Genomic DNA, 17,072 nt, shown 5'->3' with positions numbered 1-17,072 from the left:
CAAAATTAAAAAAAAAAAAAACATCCAGAGAGTGACAGTTCTGCAGACGTAAATGCCTTGATGATGAGAGAGGTCAATGGAGAATGGCCAGATTGGATCGAGCTGACAGACCGGCTACGGTAACTCAGGTAATCACTCTGCACAAAAGTAGACAGTAGAGAGAAGAATAGCATCTCAGAATGCTCAACATGTCAAATCTTGAGGCGGATGGGCTACAACAGTAGACCCTGTCTAATAAAGTGATCAGTGAGCTATTCATAAAAATATACTGTATATACTGATTATATATATAATCACACTTCTGTTTTTCTATTGAAATTAGCAGAATACACATCATTGGAGAATGCATTGCTTTTATAGAAACCTGTGAACTGGTTTCAGGCTTTCCTACCAAAGCAGTAAAGATTACAGGTGACATCTACAGTAAAACATGCTAACCAACAGCAGGTCTCCAACGCATCATCATAATATCTAATAATGGGACTGTGATCTGGTGTCCTAATACCTGCCTCCTTCACCCTACCCAAACTTCCCTGTCCTAAAAATTCTATAAACTAATACAGTTCAATCTAATAAAGAGGCAAATAACCATAAAAATACAATTCCAAAAGTTGTTTCATTTGAATGTTCATGAACTAATTTATTTTAAACTTGTAATTGTAATTTAAATCCAATATAATTTCAATATATTAATAAAAAGATTCAGTGTTTAAAAAGATTAGTGTGATTAAAAGTGTGAACATTGTTTTCTCCTTTAAAGTGCTTTATCACATTAACAAACTGTAGACATGTATAAAAAAGGAAATAATGACAATTAAGAAAAAGATCATTAAGAAAAAACACACAATAGGATAGATCTCAGATAATCAGGCTAAAAGTAAATGAGCAGTCGCAATGGGCAGAGGGTGGAGCTTGTGTGTGGATATGTGTGGAGGTAATGGAGGAGTGAACAACCCCCCCCCCAACCTCCCTCTAGACACTCAGCCCTCTCCTGCTCTCCAGCAATACACACAAAACATCTAGAGTGCCCCAGTGCTGCTTTTAGAGTCAGACACTGTCATCTTGCCGTGGAATGGAAATAAATAGTGTCTGTTTGATTAGGTCCAGTTGTCAGGACTGCTATATTACATGCTGCACCAGGTAGCAGCTGCCGAAGGCTTCTAATCCTCTGGTGTGGAAAGGATCAAGGAGAAGGTGGCGTTCAGTCTCAGCCAGAAAAAAGGACACATTGGACAGGTACCTGACTCTGGGATCGTAATTTCCTTTTGTAATGAGATGTGGGGCTTCTATCATGCACTTGAAGACTCAGCTTTAGATAACAGAAGCAAAAGTGATGGAATTCAGGTCTGGAGGGGTTTGAGAGTTCTTCTTGAAAAAGGACAAATCTGGATTCATGGAAACGTGTATGTTGAATTTTGGCTTCTGTAGGAACTTCAGCAACACAGCTTTCCCTCATGTTTTTTAATCATTATGGAGGAATCTGCAGAATAAACATATTTTTTTGAAGCAGTTTTCTCTGTGATTTCTTCTTGCAGAGTTGTGTATCAGAAGCTTGCATAGCAAACATTCTTAGGGCTGTACATGTATAGCTGCTGTGAAAAAGCACTTCCAAATTCCTCTTTATTGTTTTTTTCTGTAATAGTTTGCAGGTGTTTTGATTGACAGATGGTTGCCATATCTTTTAATTGCCCGTGTTTATGTGGAAGTGTAATGTTGGCTGGAAGAACAGTTAATGGCTTTCATATTATAGCACTTATTATTTGAAGCTGGTTACTCTTCACATAACAGATTGTCAGGATATTCCTTCTATATTTCCCTCTATTCCCCCATTTTACAAAAGGAAAATTTAAACATGACAGTTCATAACTGGTAAATAAAGTAAAAGGTGGGTTTTTTGCTGGACTTTGCCTGGCTATCATATTGGGCACAGAAAACTTTGCTTTCATCATATGAGGCTGGTTACTCTTCACAGTACAAATTCATTTTTCTTCATTTTTTTTTTTTTTTTTTTTGGTTCCATAGTTGTATACCCCGGTTGCCTGCAAATGCCTTAAAGCAAAATGGGGATTTGGAGATATTTATGCCATCAGCTTCTTTGGATATCTACAATAAGGAAAGCAGTGCATCTCTGGACGAGCCCCTAATTCTTCATAAACAATCTGGAGTGCAGAATTCATCCATATTAGAGTGAAAAAGAGAAACTTTCCTTCACTATTCCAGAGTTAAAGGGCTGGAATATTGATCAATGCCATTTTTACCCAGAGGTCAGCTAAACAGACGCTGTGGAGTCTGGATAAGCCGGGCAGACGGTAAGAACAAATCCTGTTCTCTCAGATTAACTGCAGTTTAAGAACTGAGATTTTCTCACACACAGTAATGGGCTACAATGGACAAACATCATTATTACAATGAATAACACCAGAGCAAATGTAATCTTGGTAATGTTTAGGTGTTTTTTCTTTTCTTTCTTCATATTTGTTACAAGTTTTTTTTTTTGTTTGTTTTTTGTTATATGATGTTAATCTTTCTTTTTTTCAACGAATATATTTAATTGAATCTGTGTATGTAGTATTGGCAAGAGCTACTGGCAGAAAAGATTAGTTAAGATTCTTTTGGAATCAGATGATCTGAAATGACAGATAAAATCACAATTTACGGTTTGTCATGTGTATCATTCCTGCAAAACTGGTATAGAAATGAACATCCAAGAATCATCATGCATTGTCTATCTTGTCATTTCTGATAAAACTTCAAATAAGCTCTAACTCAAATCCACTTGAACTGTAAGTGTGGTGCTATCTGTCCTTCCTGAGAGGCAGTTTCTGTAGCGTGAACTGCAATCTTTATGGCATTAGATAAAACAGCAGCCTCTCTAACACATCACTCAGTCTATCTGAGTAGTCCAGAGGAACATGTGTTGAAATCCACCCATGCAAGCCAGTAGGAACCATCTAGGTCCCTGTTCAGACAGCTTGAAAAAAGGCTTTCCTCTAGAGGACAACCTCCTGTAGTTGCTCACAGGTACTGCTCATTGCCTGTGAAATTGTGATGAGGGTTGTTGATATATGGTTCACCTTTAGGAAGGAACATCCATTATAAATCAATTCTCTTTGACAATTACAATCTCTTAGCCTATGTTTACATAGTCAATGTTTGGGATTGAAGGCCATATTTAGTAACAGGCGTGACTCAAATTGTCCAGTACATACAACAGCAGAAAGGAGCAGTTTGAAGAATCAACTTCTCTAACTTGTTTTAGACTTGAGTAATGATTGTCTCCATAGTGACCAGCTTAATCTCATGAAAATTATATGACTGCAGTGACAGTTTTGTAAAATTACATTATGTGGTTCATTACGCATATAGAAGCTATTTTTAGGTGAAATGTCCACTGTGTGGCACTAAAAGCGAGTTAAATGTTCTTCCAAACAGATGACGTTCACAAGGTTAAAGGTCTATTGAGTTTTAAATGAACAAAACCAAACTTCCTTCCCTAATCCTTAAACCTTAACCTAACTGATAGTTTCGTAAAAGCAAATGTTAGATGAAAAACGCAATTCCCGAAACAACCACATAATATTGTGGTGCTTTTATGACACCTTAAGCTTGTGTCTCAGTCAGTCACATTACAAGAGCAATGCTCTATCAGCTGAGATTTACAAGGCAACTTTATCACACTCAAATTAGCTTGTAAATGTACCGGTAGTTGGTTATTTAAAGCAAACATTAAAATGTATAGCCTTTGAAAATAATTAATACATAGGTCATTTAGAACAAATTCTAGCCAAAAAGAAGGTGTTTCTGTGTTTGTTTCGGTGGTTCATAACAGCTCACCTGGGCGAACATTTAGGAAAACTTCTAAGCGCCTGCTAAACACCTTCTTGCTGTCATTGGTCCAAGTCATCAGTAGGTGTGACCTGGAGCTCCACCTACCTTTGCTCAAACAGCTGATTCTGTTTATGTTGTTCAGTCAGTCAATATCAGTCAACGAGAACACACCAGCGTGCAGAGTTCTCATATTTAAATGCTATCTAAACACCTTCCACAGCAATGTGTAGGGTGTCTGAATGTTTGGAATCAGTATAGTGTTGCTCTTCTGTTTGTAACTTTTTTTTTACCCCTGAAAGAAGTAAAAAATAAGAACTTCTCCGGAATTATATTGAGGCCTTAAGATTAAGGATGTCTGATGTGTTCACCTCTCATTTATCTTTTAGGACAACATTTTTAGTTTATGGAGGTAGGTTTTACTCATTAAACATCCATCTAAAATTCACCTTACTAACCTCGTCTGATTACATACCTCGTCTTGAAAACATAATATTACTTGCTTTTGGTGCCCCCCGCAGGACATTTCACCAGGAAACTGCCATAATTGGTATAATGGGCCAAGTAAAAATAATAGTAAAAAAAATAATAAAATAAAAAAATAAAGGAATAGTGATTCTATGACCAGGTTTCAGGTGACAGAAAACAATAGTTAATATAAAGAATTTGCATTATGTCTTTAATGTTTTAATTTGTATTTCAAACTATTTTGGGCGGTCTCTGGTATTTTTTCGCTTTAATATTAAACAAATTTGTCTCGCTCTCTGACCTCACAATACCGATATTTTGAAAGAGGTTGACAGTCACAACATTAATGATTGAAAGTAAAAAAAAAAAAAAAAAACAGCAAGTCAAGGATGCAACAGACAACAAGGTGCACATCAACCAATCTTGCTATCAAAATTTGATCAGAAACCTAAAAATGAAAGGATATCACTTCAGTTATAGAATGCAGTTGCCATTCTCGAAACCAGAACTGTTTTTAGCACTTTAAACAGGAAAATTCAGCTGCTGTGTGAACAGCCCTTGTTTGCAGATTTCATTAGTGGACGATGGGATTGAGTGCAAACTCTTCTGGTTTTAATATAGGACTCATTAGATTAATCACAGATAAACCCAAATGAGTCATTCCTTACCTCAACACATCCATCCATCACCACCATCATTATGTAGATGAAATAACATCTGCCCATACATGTTTATGACAGTCTGCCAATAGAAACAGAGATTCGACTGAGCTTGTATTCTGCATGGACATCCCTTTAGAGAAGAGAACAGCATTAGAGAGCACTTCTTCGGGGATACGTCTCAGATAAGGTGGTGGTGGTGATGTTGTTGTTGTTGTTGTTTAAAAGTTCCTCAGAGACATGGATTAGTTCAGTGGGAAATGGCCATCTGTGTGATCAATGAGAGTGAATTTTAAGGCATGATAAATTAAAATGGGTATTAATCCTGAATCAATGATATTGTTTTAGAGATGGTGAATTTTAGCTGGGCAACTTGACTGTACATATCAGTAATACTTTACAATATGGTTCTATTCGTTAAAATTAGTAGATGCATTAAGTATCATTAACTAACAATACAAAATATATTTGTAATATTGGTTAATGTTAATTTATAAAGATACAATTGTTCACTGTTAGTTTATGTTCATAATGCATTAACTGATGTTAACATAGACAGCGTTTAATTAAATAAATGTATTAGTATTTGTAGAAATTAACATTAACCAAGATTAACAAGTGCTGAAAAAGTATTGTTCAATGATAGTTTATTTTAACTAATGTAGTAAACATATAAACACAACCGTATTGTAAAGTGTTACTCACATATCTGTACATAGCAACTCTTCTGTTAAGCTGCGTCTGTGTATTTCTATACATTTGTTATTTTATTACTCTGTCTAACTATTGTGTTCTGAAGCTTCTAATACTTACAGTAGCACAACCTACTACGTAAATTAGTTGTTTTATTCAATTTAATATCAAATTAAATATGTGATAAAAATTGTATTACATTATAATATTATATTATATAAAATGTTATAATTGAAAATTTTATAATTTTTCAAGCATAAACTATAAAGTAGTATTTTCTCAAATATACATGTAAAAATATCATTATTATAAAATATAATTTAATTACATTTTTAAACCATCTAATTTAATGTCCTCACTTACAGGTCAGGCTGGTTTTAGTAAATTGATCGATGTGTTCAGATTAAGGACAAATTATTATAAATTAAGTAAATATAATTTGAAATATAACATTTATTTTTATTTAATTTGTTCATTTTAAACCAAACTAATCTGCAGTCATTACTTACAGGGCAGGCTGGTTTTAGTCAACTGATTGATGTGGATAAATTTACTAATGTTATTTTTTCTTCCTGTGTGTGTTAAGGTCTGTTGAGAGTTTTCAGTTTCCACAAATTATTAAGCCTTTTGATCAATAATAAAACCAAATGGTTCCCTTGGGTGCTGTTTCAGAGATTTAGTTATTTAACTGGTATCATTTAACTGGTTAAAACAGAGCAGTATGAAACATCTTGTTCATGCATGTCTTATGAATGTTTCAATAATTTGCAATTCATAAACATGATCAGTAAAAAGCTCTTATATTTCATTCCCTAACCATAAAAATAAACAATGTCCCAAAATGTAGCAATTAGTCATACAGCTGATAAACATCAGGGTAGGTCCATTTAATTTAAGAGACATCTGTTCATTTTCAATAAGTGTTTTACAGTTGTTTAGTGTCTGTGGTAGACAGTCAACTGAACACAACCCTAGATCTGTGGAGTAACCCAACACAGTGCTGAAACACAAGGCTAGAGCAGCAGGACGATTGATCTTGTGCTGCTTTTAGCCCCTCAAGTTCCTCTTACTACGCACATATAGAGAAACGCCCACCCTCAGTACAGCCATTATGAGTTTGATCTCACTGGCTGGTCGCCATCAGAGACATTATAAAGGGAGAAGACAGACTTGTCTATATAGATATACAGTATATACTGTACACTCACCTAAAGGATTATTAGGAACACCATACTAATACTGTGTTTGACCCCCTTTCGCCTTCAGAACTGCCTTAATTCTACGTGGCATTGATTCAACAAGGTGCTGAAAGCATTCTTTAGAAATGTTGGCCCATATTGATAGGATAGCATCTTGCAGTTGATGGAGATTTGTGGGATGCACATCCAGGGCACGAAGCTCCCGTTCCACCACATCCCAAAGATGCTCTATTGGGTTGAGATCTGGTGACTGTGGGGGCCATTTTAGTGAACTCATTGTCATGTTCAAGAAACCAATTTGAAATGATTCGAGCTTTGTGACATGGTGCATTATCCTGCTGGAAGTAGCCATCAGAGGATGGGTACATGGTGGCCATAAAGGGGATGGACATGGTCAGAAACAATGCTCAGGTAGGCCGTGGCATTTAAAAGATGCCCAATTGGCACTAAGGGGCCTAAAGTGTGCCAAGAAAACATCCCCACACCATTACACCACCACCACCAGCCTGCACAGTGGTAACAAGGCATGATGGATCCATGTTCTCATTCTGTTTACGCCAAATTCTGACTCTACCATCTGAATGTCTCAACAGAAATCGAGACTCATCAGACCAGGCAACATTTTTCCAGTCTTTAACTGTCCAATTTTGGTGAGCTCTTGCAAATTGTAGCCTCTTTTTCCTATTTGTAGTGGAGATGAGTGGTACCCGGTGGGGTCTTCTGCTGTTGTAGCCCATCAGCCTCAAGGTTGTGCGTGTTGTGGCTTCACAAATGCTTTGCTGCATACCTCGGTTGTAGCGAGTGGTTATTTCAGGCAAAGTTGCTCTTCTATCAGCTTGAATCAGTCGGCCCATTCTCCTCTGACCTCTAGCATCAACAAGGCATTTTCAGCCCACAGGACTGCCACATACTGGATGTTTTTCCTTTTCACACCATTCTTTGTAAACCCTAGAAATGGTTGTGCGTGAAAATCCCAGTAACTGAGCAGATTGTGAAATACTCAGACCGGCCCGTCTGGCACCAACAACCATGCCACGCTCAAAATTGCTTAAATCACCTTTCTTTCCCATTCTGACATACAGTTTGGAGTTCAGGAGATTGTCTTGACCAGGACCACACCCCTAAATGCATTGAAGCAACTGCCATGTGATTGGTTGATTAGATAATTGCATTAATGAGAAATTTAACAGGTGTTCCTAATAATCCTTTAGGTGAGTGTATATACACTTACTGAGCACTTAATTAGGGACACCTGTACACCTACTTATTCATGCGATTATCATAACACCAATCGTGTGGCAGCAGTGCAATGCATAAAATCATGCATAATACGGGTCAGGAACTTCAGTTAATGTTCACATCAACCATCAGAATGGGGAAAATTTTGGATCTCAGTGATTTCGACCGTGGTATGATTGTTGGTGCCAGACAGGCTTGTTTGAGTATTTCTGTAACTGCTGACCTCCTGGGATTTTCACACACAACAGTCTCTAGAGGTTACTCAGAATGGTGCCAAAAACCAAAAACATCAAGTGAGCGGTGGTTCTCCAGATGGAAATGCCTTGTTGATTAGAGAGGTCAACGGAGGTCAGCCAGGCTGGTACAAGCTGACAGAAAGTCTACGGCATCACAGATAACCATTCTGTACAATTTTAGTGAGCAGAATAGCATCTCAGAATGCACAACAAGTTGAACCTTGAGGCGGATGGGCTACAACAGCAGAAGATCATGCCAGACACTTTATTAGTATCATAGTGTTCCTAATAAAGTGCTCAGTGAGTGTAAATATATAAATGGGAGAAACCATAACACTACCTATGGCAGCTGTATTCTTGCATTACATTATCAGCCAATCGTCTTTTTGAAAGAGCCACCACAATGCTCAGTTGTGTGGCTCTAGAATGAAAGTCCTGCCTTAAAAGAACCAATTGCCAATAAATTGTTTGTTTATTAGAGAACACACATATGCATATATGGTCAATTAGCTAGACCATCCTGAAAAAAACAAAAAAACATTGCATGATTTGAGCAAAATAAATACAATTTATGATACCATTGTTTTCAGATTCTAGTCTTTCCCCATTCAAACTGACAGGTGCTGTAATTACATGACTGAAAATAGCTACCTGAAGGCATTACCAATATGGAAGCAGAGTGAACTGTCTTAAAGGGACTTTGTCACTATAGATTGGATGTTAGCACATTCTTGACGGTTAAATGGTTTGATTCACAAGGAATGCATTGACTGATAAAATGTATGACGTAAGTCACTTTATATAAAAGAGGCAGATGTTCACAAAAAACCTTAAAGGGTGCATATTACGCCGCTTTTTACACTGTGTAATATAAGTCTCATGTGTCCCCAGAATGTGTCTGTCAAGTTTCAGCTGAAAATACCTCACAGATCATTTATTCTACCATGGCTTTTTACCCCTGTTTTGTAGCCCTGTTCCAAATGGGCTTTAGTGTCTGTAGCTTTAAATGCAAAGGAGCTTAAAGTGGGCTGTGCCTTTCCTTGGATACCCATGGCGACAACAATGCAGAACTTAAGACAGTTAAAAAATTATAAGTAGCATAGAGAACACACTCGGTCAATCATCTTACTGTATTGTCAGGGCCGGCCCAAGCCTTTATGGGGCCCTAAGCAGAATTTGATTTGGGGGCCCCTCGGTGCCGCCAATATGATTGAATATTGTCAATGCTTGATTATTCGCACACTATAAATCTAACACACCCCTTATCAATTGTATTAGTTGTAGCTGTGTTGCTTACAACATACCAATGTCTGCTTGGCATGATTTTACCCTTCTATGGTTTTAATTGTAACAGTAGCACACCTATATTTACCCAATCCTGTTGATCCTCTGTTACCAGTTTTGTGGACTTCCTAGAGAACAATTTGCAGCAGAAGCTGTAGACAGTATCATTTCTTTTTGAATAAGTGAGCAGCTCCACTTACATTTTTTCCCCATTAATTAACTTAGTAGTGGAAGCTTCGGCCATCAGGTTTTTCAGGGAATGTGAAGTTTTCCTTTATAGGCAGTGGCCCTCTGCTTACCAGATCAGTCCTTTCTGAGTCCGACTGGATAGATGACCACATCAGTGGATGCACGTGCTGGGAAGTGCTCCTTGCATGCAGAGGATGGACCTGATGAAAGATGAAAATAATAATAAAAGCTAGCCATGTTAGATGTCATATTAAAAGGTAATGTCAAAAACAAAGGCATTGCTTATCCATATAAATATAATGATCTGGGATTGTTGAAAAATCATCATCAGCTGTAGCACTGGAACTTGGGGCAGGTGGTGTTGGTTGTGCCCCACGTCCAAAATATTTCAACAGTGCTCCTAGAGAAGTTTAATAAGAGTACATATTTGACAGAACAGAATGTTATTTTCTCAACACAAATTATTATACACAGCAGCAAGCCATCTGTACACCTAAACAACAACTCTTAATCTATAACTAGCTAATTGAGGCATAATGATATTGGAATATAATAGCAAAGACCCCAAAATGGTAGACTAATGTAAATAATGTTAAGTTGTTATCAGTACAAAGTTTATGGAACAGAATCTTATTTTTATTACAAAAATATATACCCAGGAAAGTTATTTTTACACAGAAGACAAAAACTTTAATCTAAAACTTGCTAAGTAATATGTTGTACTAAGATGTCAAGGCTATTTACGGATGATTAATCAAACTTTCCTAAAAAAGAAGATATGCTACATAGGCTATGTTAACTAACTAGCCAGCTAATTTTAGCTCGTAACTTAGCCTAGCTACTTAACATACCTTTATCGTGCTGTTTTTCTCTTCCTCTGTTTTCTTCTTTTTCCTTTTCTTTGCACCAGAGGATATGTCCTTTTTTGTGAAATTGCTGTTTTGCTGTCTGAATGTGCTTGCATCCTGCAGCCCGTTAACATAATATTGCATTTAATATTGCGTTTTTGTATAATTACCATTGTCCATTGACAGTATAATCACAAAAAAAAAAAAATCATGTGCTCTTGGGGGCCCCCTGGTGGCCACCGGGGCACTAAGCAGCCGCATAGTTCGCTTATGCCTTGGGCCGGTTCTGTGTATTGTGCATAACAAATGTTGAGATATGAAATATGAAAAACAGCTATAATTGTCGAAAATAACACTATCATTTCATTATCATTTTTGAAATAATGACCGGTTGTATTACACGGAAAATCTTCATTGCATGACCACTAAAGCGGGACTGTGGAGGACGCCAATCAGTTTATATCCTAACCGAAACAGAGCTAAAGCTACATTGTTATGGAATAAGGTGGTTAGGTACTAGTCGCTACATTACACAAAGCACAATGTTTTCACAACAAGTGTTTTTCGTGCAATGTGCAAACAAGCAAATTCAGAAAGCCAAATTGCAAACATTAAAAAAGTATAAAGTGCGCAACTCATGACTTGCAAATCTGAAGTTGGGTCACAGTGAGTTTGTATCGATCCATTCATCATTAGTTTGGAAGAAGTTCCAGCCATGAAGCATGATGAAGCAGCCCGAGCGGCTGTAGCGAGGAGATAAATATGGCGGACTATGCAATGCTTGCTCAGGTTTGAATGATGGCAGATCTAAGCTACTCGGGCAGAACTCTTTGCCAGCCGTGTGCGGTACCTTTCCACTTTTGTCATCATAAAGGGCTGGAAACCTGAACAGGTTGTTCAGAGACTTTTTATTGATGGGAAAAGGAAAGAAACGAGGGGATGGTCTTTACCATATTTTGTGATTGTCTACACATACTGGTGACACATAATTATGTAAAAAAAAAAAATGAAAAAGTGGATTTTGCATAATATGTCTCCTTTAACATGTTCCTCCAAATGCTTCAGTTGTACATAAAAGCTTTGTAATTATCATACATTTGTGTATCAATAATTACTAGAGTACAAACTCCTTTTCAGTGGCCCTTACAGTATATAAGCTGACTACTTTTGTTAAATCTGGAGCCACTCAGATCTAAAGATGTAAAAGATGGAGATATAGTGCTTTGAAAAAGTATTTGCCCCATTCTGATTTCTTCTGTTTATATCTCTTACTAAATAGGTTTTGAAATTCAAACAAAATCTAAGATAAAACAAAGACTATCTGATTAAACACAAAATACAGTTTTTAAATGATAATGTTATTTATTGAAGTAAAAAAGTTATCCAATACCAACTGGGCCTGTTTGAAAAATTATTTGCCCCCTTAGTTACTAAATCCCCAAATCTATGAAACTGCATTCATAATGAGGTTCAGCTGTACTAGACACACCCAGGACTGATTACTGCCAACCCTGTTCAATAAAATCAACACCTAAATTGGTGCATATATTTTTCAGCTGCATGAAGTTGGCTTAAAGGTTTCACCCAGTAGCATACAATACCAAGGTCGAAAGAAATTCCAGAAATTATGAGGAAGAAGGTGATTGAAATACATCCATCTGGGAAGGGTTACAAAGCTATTTCAAAGGCTCTGGGACTCCATAGGATCACAGTATGAGCCATTATCTCCAAATGGATAAAACTTGGCACTGTAGTGAACCTTCCCAGAAGTGGCTGACCTACCAAAATTCCAGGAAGTCACAAAAAAGCCAAGGACGACATGCAAAGAACTGCTGGCCTCTCTCACATCAGTAAAGGTCACTGTTCATGACTCCACTATCAGAAAGAGACTGGCCAAATATGACATCCTTGGAAGAGTGGCGAGGCTAACCCTGAAGAGCATTAAAGTTTGTCTGAATTTTGACAAAACACACTTTGATGATCCTCAAACATTTTGGGAGAATTTTCTGTGGGCTGATGAGTTGAAAGTGGAACTGGTTGGAAGACAGGGTTCCCGTTAGATCTGGCATATATCAAACACAGAATTCCTTAAAAAGAACTACATACAGTCAAGCATGGTGGTGGTAGTGTGATGTGTGGGGATGCTTTGCTGCTTCAGGGCCAGAGCGACATGCAATAACTGAGGTAAACATGAATTCTGCTCTCTACCACAAAATCCTAAAGGAGAACGTCACGTCATCAGTCCGTAAGTTGCAACAAGACAATGATCCAAAGCACAGGAGTAATTCCATCTCTGAATGGCTCAAAAGAAGCTAAATTAAAGTTTTGGAGTCCTGCCTTGAACCCGACTGAGATGCTGTGGCAGGACCTTTAATGGGCCGTTAATGCTCGAAAACCCTCCAATGTGGCTTAACTAAAGCAGTTCTGCAAAGAAGAGTGGGTAAAAATTCCACCACAGTGTTGTGAAAGACTGATCTCTAGCTATCTGAAGCATTTGCTTGCAGTTGTTGTTGTTAAAGATGGCACAACCAGGTATTAAGTTTAAGGGGGCAGTTCGATTTTTCACATGGGTGATATAGGTGTTGGATAAATTTTGCTTCAATAACAAATATATATATATATATATATATATATATATATATTTCAGAACTGTATTTTTGTTTACTCAGGTTGCCTTTGTTTATTGTTCTATCTCATTTGAAGGTCTAAAACAATTATTTTGAAAAATACACAACAAATTGAAGAAATCAGGAAGGGGGCTGTAGAGGATTCCAATAATAAGGAAGGAAGCAGGAAGCTTCTGGGTGAGTCAACCTTAAATGGTGTTTCAGTTTCACAAACTCAGTCTTTGGACTTTTCAGTCTAACACATGGCACTAACTCTTCAGCTTCACAAATTACATGAATGTAACACTTTTCAGTGGTCACACACACAACATCACTGTTCTGTCTTTCTCTGTCTCTCCGGCGTTCTCAGCACCCCTTTTCAAGCCCGTCTCCATCATCATTGCAATGAGACACAGGTGTTTAGTGTTAACAATCACCAGCTGATGGCCCTTACCTCTTCCTCTCTCACCGCGCCACATATCCCCACTGCCCGACTCAGGCCCGGACAACATCCGGCCTGCAACCCATCCACACACAGTGCTTTTCAAAACCTGTTAAACCCCGGCCAACTTGTTCCCAGAATTAGTGAGGTGGGAATTAACTGCGTCCTCCACTCTATGCTTTACCCACTGAAATTGAATGACTGTGGTCACTACTGGATATTTGTGAACGTACCCATGCACACACCTCACCATCACCTTGTTTTTTGTACACAAAGACCCGTCATGAACCAAGCCGTGGTGGATCGAGGTTTGATTACAGCCCAAATCCACCAGGGCTTTGTATGTATGCCCATTCATTTTTACCGGTATCGTGTATGTCCCTGCTCGACCGGGGGCAGTCTGTGGGATGTCGGGGACCCGAATCCTTGTCTCCACCCTGGCTGGGGAGGCAACCGTGGCGGTGGAGACATCAACCTGGGAAGGACGATGGAAAGGGGTAGGGTAGGGGGGTAGGGGAGGGGCTGGCGCACAGTGCAGCCCGTGAAGGTTTGGGTGGCAACACTCCCTATTTTTGGGGAGTGGGTATAGCGCGAGAGGACCGCCTTGATTACACCAAGCTGTCCTGCAACGGGTTGGCCGCACCCCTGAACAACATCATCTGCGATTCCGCTCCCTCAACCTTAGTGATGCCATCCGCCTGTTAGCGTTTGCCCAGCAGCTCTGTGATGCCTGCTGATCCTCGGCCTGGGCTTTGAGGAGCTCCTGGAAGCGATGCTCTTGCGTGAGGAGAGCTTGGTGGTTAGTATCCTGGCATAGATTACCTCGTCCAGTGGTGAGGTGTCCACGGCAACCAGTCTTCTTCCTTTTCCCCAGTTTTGGCACCAGTGTAGAGGATTCCAATAATAAGGAAGGAAGCAGGAAGCGGGGTGGCAGTCCAGGTAAGTCAACTAGTGGCATTGCACTAACTAAATACGTTACACTTTTCAGTGGTCACAAAAACACAACGTTACTGTCTGTCTCTCTCTGCCTCTCAGGCATTCTCTGCAGCCTTTTCAAGCCATCATCATTGTAATGAGACACAGGTGTTTAGTGTTAACAATCACCAGGTGATAGCCCTTACCGCTTTCTCTCTCCCCGATGATAGACACACGACCACGTCCTGCGCCACAGGGGCAAATATTTTTTTACATCACCGTAGTTGGAGTGAAGCCAGTGGATACAAACTACATGTGCTCAGGCAATCCAATATCTGTTCGATGGTGTTGATTTGCCATGATGTAATTATTGACTGTCAGTCCTTGTTGAGCTCAGTCAAAACCATTTGGTTTAACAGTAGCCTAAAGTACTGTATACTTAGGTTTTTCACATGCTGTTCCAAACTTTTGTCATCAGTCTGTGTGACCTGTCTATGTGCAGCCTAGTTTTTATAACCTTGTCATATTTGTTTGGAACTACATGAGGGTGAATGATTCTAGCATTAGATGAAACTTGCAGTTATAACTAGGGTTGTTCTTAACTTTGTTGCAACTGGGCACTGGGATACTAATTCAAATATTAGGTCTTTTTTGAGTTCACGAAGGTGTAGCCCTTTAATTGAGAACTCAAAGCTGACATCCCAGTCCTGCCAAAAAAACATTCTCTTGAGTGAAGCACTTGTCCCTAGGTTTCTCTAAGGGGACTGTGTCTAAAAGTAGCCTAATGTAAGTTAATTTAGATTTAAAAAAAAAAAGCAATTCTGGTTACTGACTTGTAGTAATGTTAAGGATCACACTCTCTATTTATAACTCCATGACCTAATTAAACTTGCTTTGTAAAGATAAAAATATTATAGAGCCTTCTAAAGCTCTAAAAGCAGCGTTAAAGTCCACCATTATAAGAGAGTAACTCCATCTCCAACTTTTTTCAGTTTATACCTTAAAGTTTCTTACATGTTTTAAAGTAGTATGTAAGATATCAAAAAATCTTCAGGTTTGCTGTATGAGGTACAACAAATCACAGCACATAGAAATGCAGTTTCTTTATCTGGATGGATGGATGGATGGATGGATGGATGGATGGATGGATGGATGGATGTCTGTCTGACTGTAAGGTCTATATAGCTTTCAAACTCCAATAATTGTAATCTATTTTAAACCTTCAGGCCAGGTTTTGACAAGCCAACATCATAGTTTTTCTTGAAGAACATTACATATCTAGTTATTAGCCTTTTACTATGGACTTTATTACAGTAATAAATAGATCAATAAAAATGTCAGAGATCAAGCATGCCAGAACCCCACCATCTTTTCAAGTTCCACCCTTAATAAAACAACATCGTTGGGTCCAGTGTTTTCTCTAAAGACCTTGAGTTTTGAGGAGCACATGTAGTCATGACTTGCAAAAAGTTTAGCTGACAACAAGTAAATGACATCACCAATGCCTCAACAATCCCACAAACATCCACAGCAGGGTCAGAACATCATACCACGTGCTAGAGGATATTTTCTATTTTCTCTGATGCCTGAGAAACTTGCTTTTAGGAAAGGTGGCTCTTAGGAAACTATTGTGGCCATTTTTCAATTTCTAAGTGCCCACTTGACTAGACAATTTATTTTTGAATTTTCCATAAACACAGATCTGCTCAAGTCCATTTCCCTTGAAAAGAATACATTTAGAACGCCATTGCTTCCAAAAGGACCCTCAGAACAATCGTCTACTTCCTAATAAGGGGACAGTGTTAATAGTGTGATTTGTGTAGGGTGTATCCTGGCTGGAGTCTTTACTGTGATGTATGAGAATAAAACAAAAGAGGCAGTTTTTCTAAATTTCATTTAAGGGCTATTAGTTACGTTTTGTTTAGACAAGACTAAAATAATAGTCAATCTTTTACTTAGTACATGAGTGCTTCTTTCTTCTCTCTACTCTAGCTTCCCCTGTCTTTTATGTCTATTATTGTGAGCAGTATCATGAATAAGTATCCGTGTAAACCCTTCGTAAACCCAATTCCCACTTGCTCCAGGAATAACGGCAATTAATCCATGTTTTCCATATATACAATGATGTATTTCTTTTTTTAAGCTCTAGTATCACTGTTTGGTCACAACATGTGTAATGTATAGTGCAGTATTTAGAAAAATATAAACTTTAAATGTTTTTGGAAGGCAATTTATCCAAACCGATTTTCAGTGCATTTGAGAAATACATTTGATCAGTTCATGCTTTTCCTGGGAATCAAACCTTAGAATTTGGTCTTGCTGATGCCACGCTCTAGTTAAGCTAAAAAATTTAAATGTGAAAAAAGAAAAGAAGGAAAGATTTTTTTGTTTGTTTACAATACGTTTAACTTAACTAACACAGCAAAAACTGTTGCTCTGTCATGACATTAGAAAATAAAACACTGACCA

At 38.2% G+C, this 17,072-nt stretch overlaps 1 protein-coding gene across 1 annotated transcript in view; it reads left to right on the top strand.

Moving 5' to 3' along the window:
• The first annotated feature begins 2,240 nt into the window (after positions 1 to 2,240).
• Positions 2,241 to 17,072, top strand: part of LOC127625600 (neurturin-like) — a 33,789-nt gene continuing 18,957 nt past the window's right edge. Inside the window, exon 1 of the mRNA XM_052100883.1 lies at positions 2,241 to 2,309. The gene's annotated coding sequence lies outside the window, so the exon portion shown is untranslated. The remainder of the gene's footprint in view (positions 2,310 to 17,072) is intronic.

The sequence above is a fragment of the Xyrauchen texanus genome, chromosome 32, assembly GCF_025860055.1.
Source record: "Xyrauchen texanus isolate HMW12.3.18 chromosome 32, RBS_HiC_50CHRs, whole genome shotgun sequence".
NCBI lineage: Eukaryota > Metazoa > Chordata > Actinopteri > Cypriniformes > Catostomidae > Xyrauchen > Xyrauchen texanus.
Note: the sequence above shows the minus strand (reverse complement) of the source record. Positions and strands in the feature narration are given on the sequence as shown.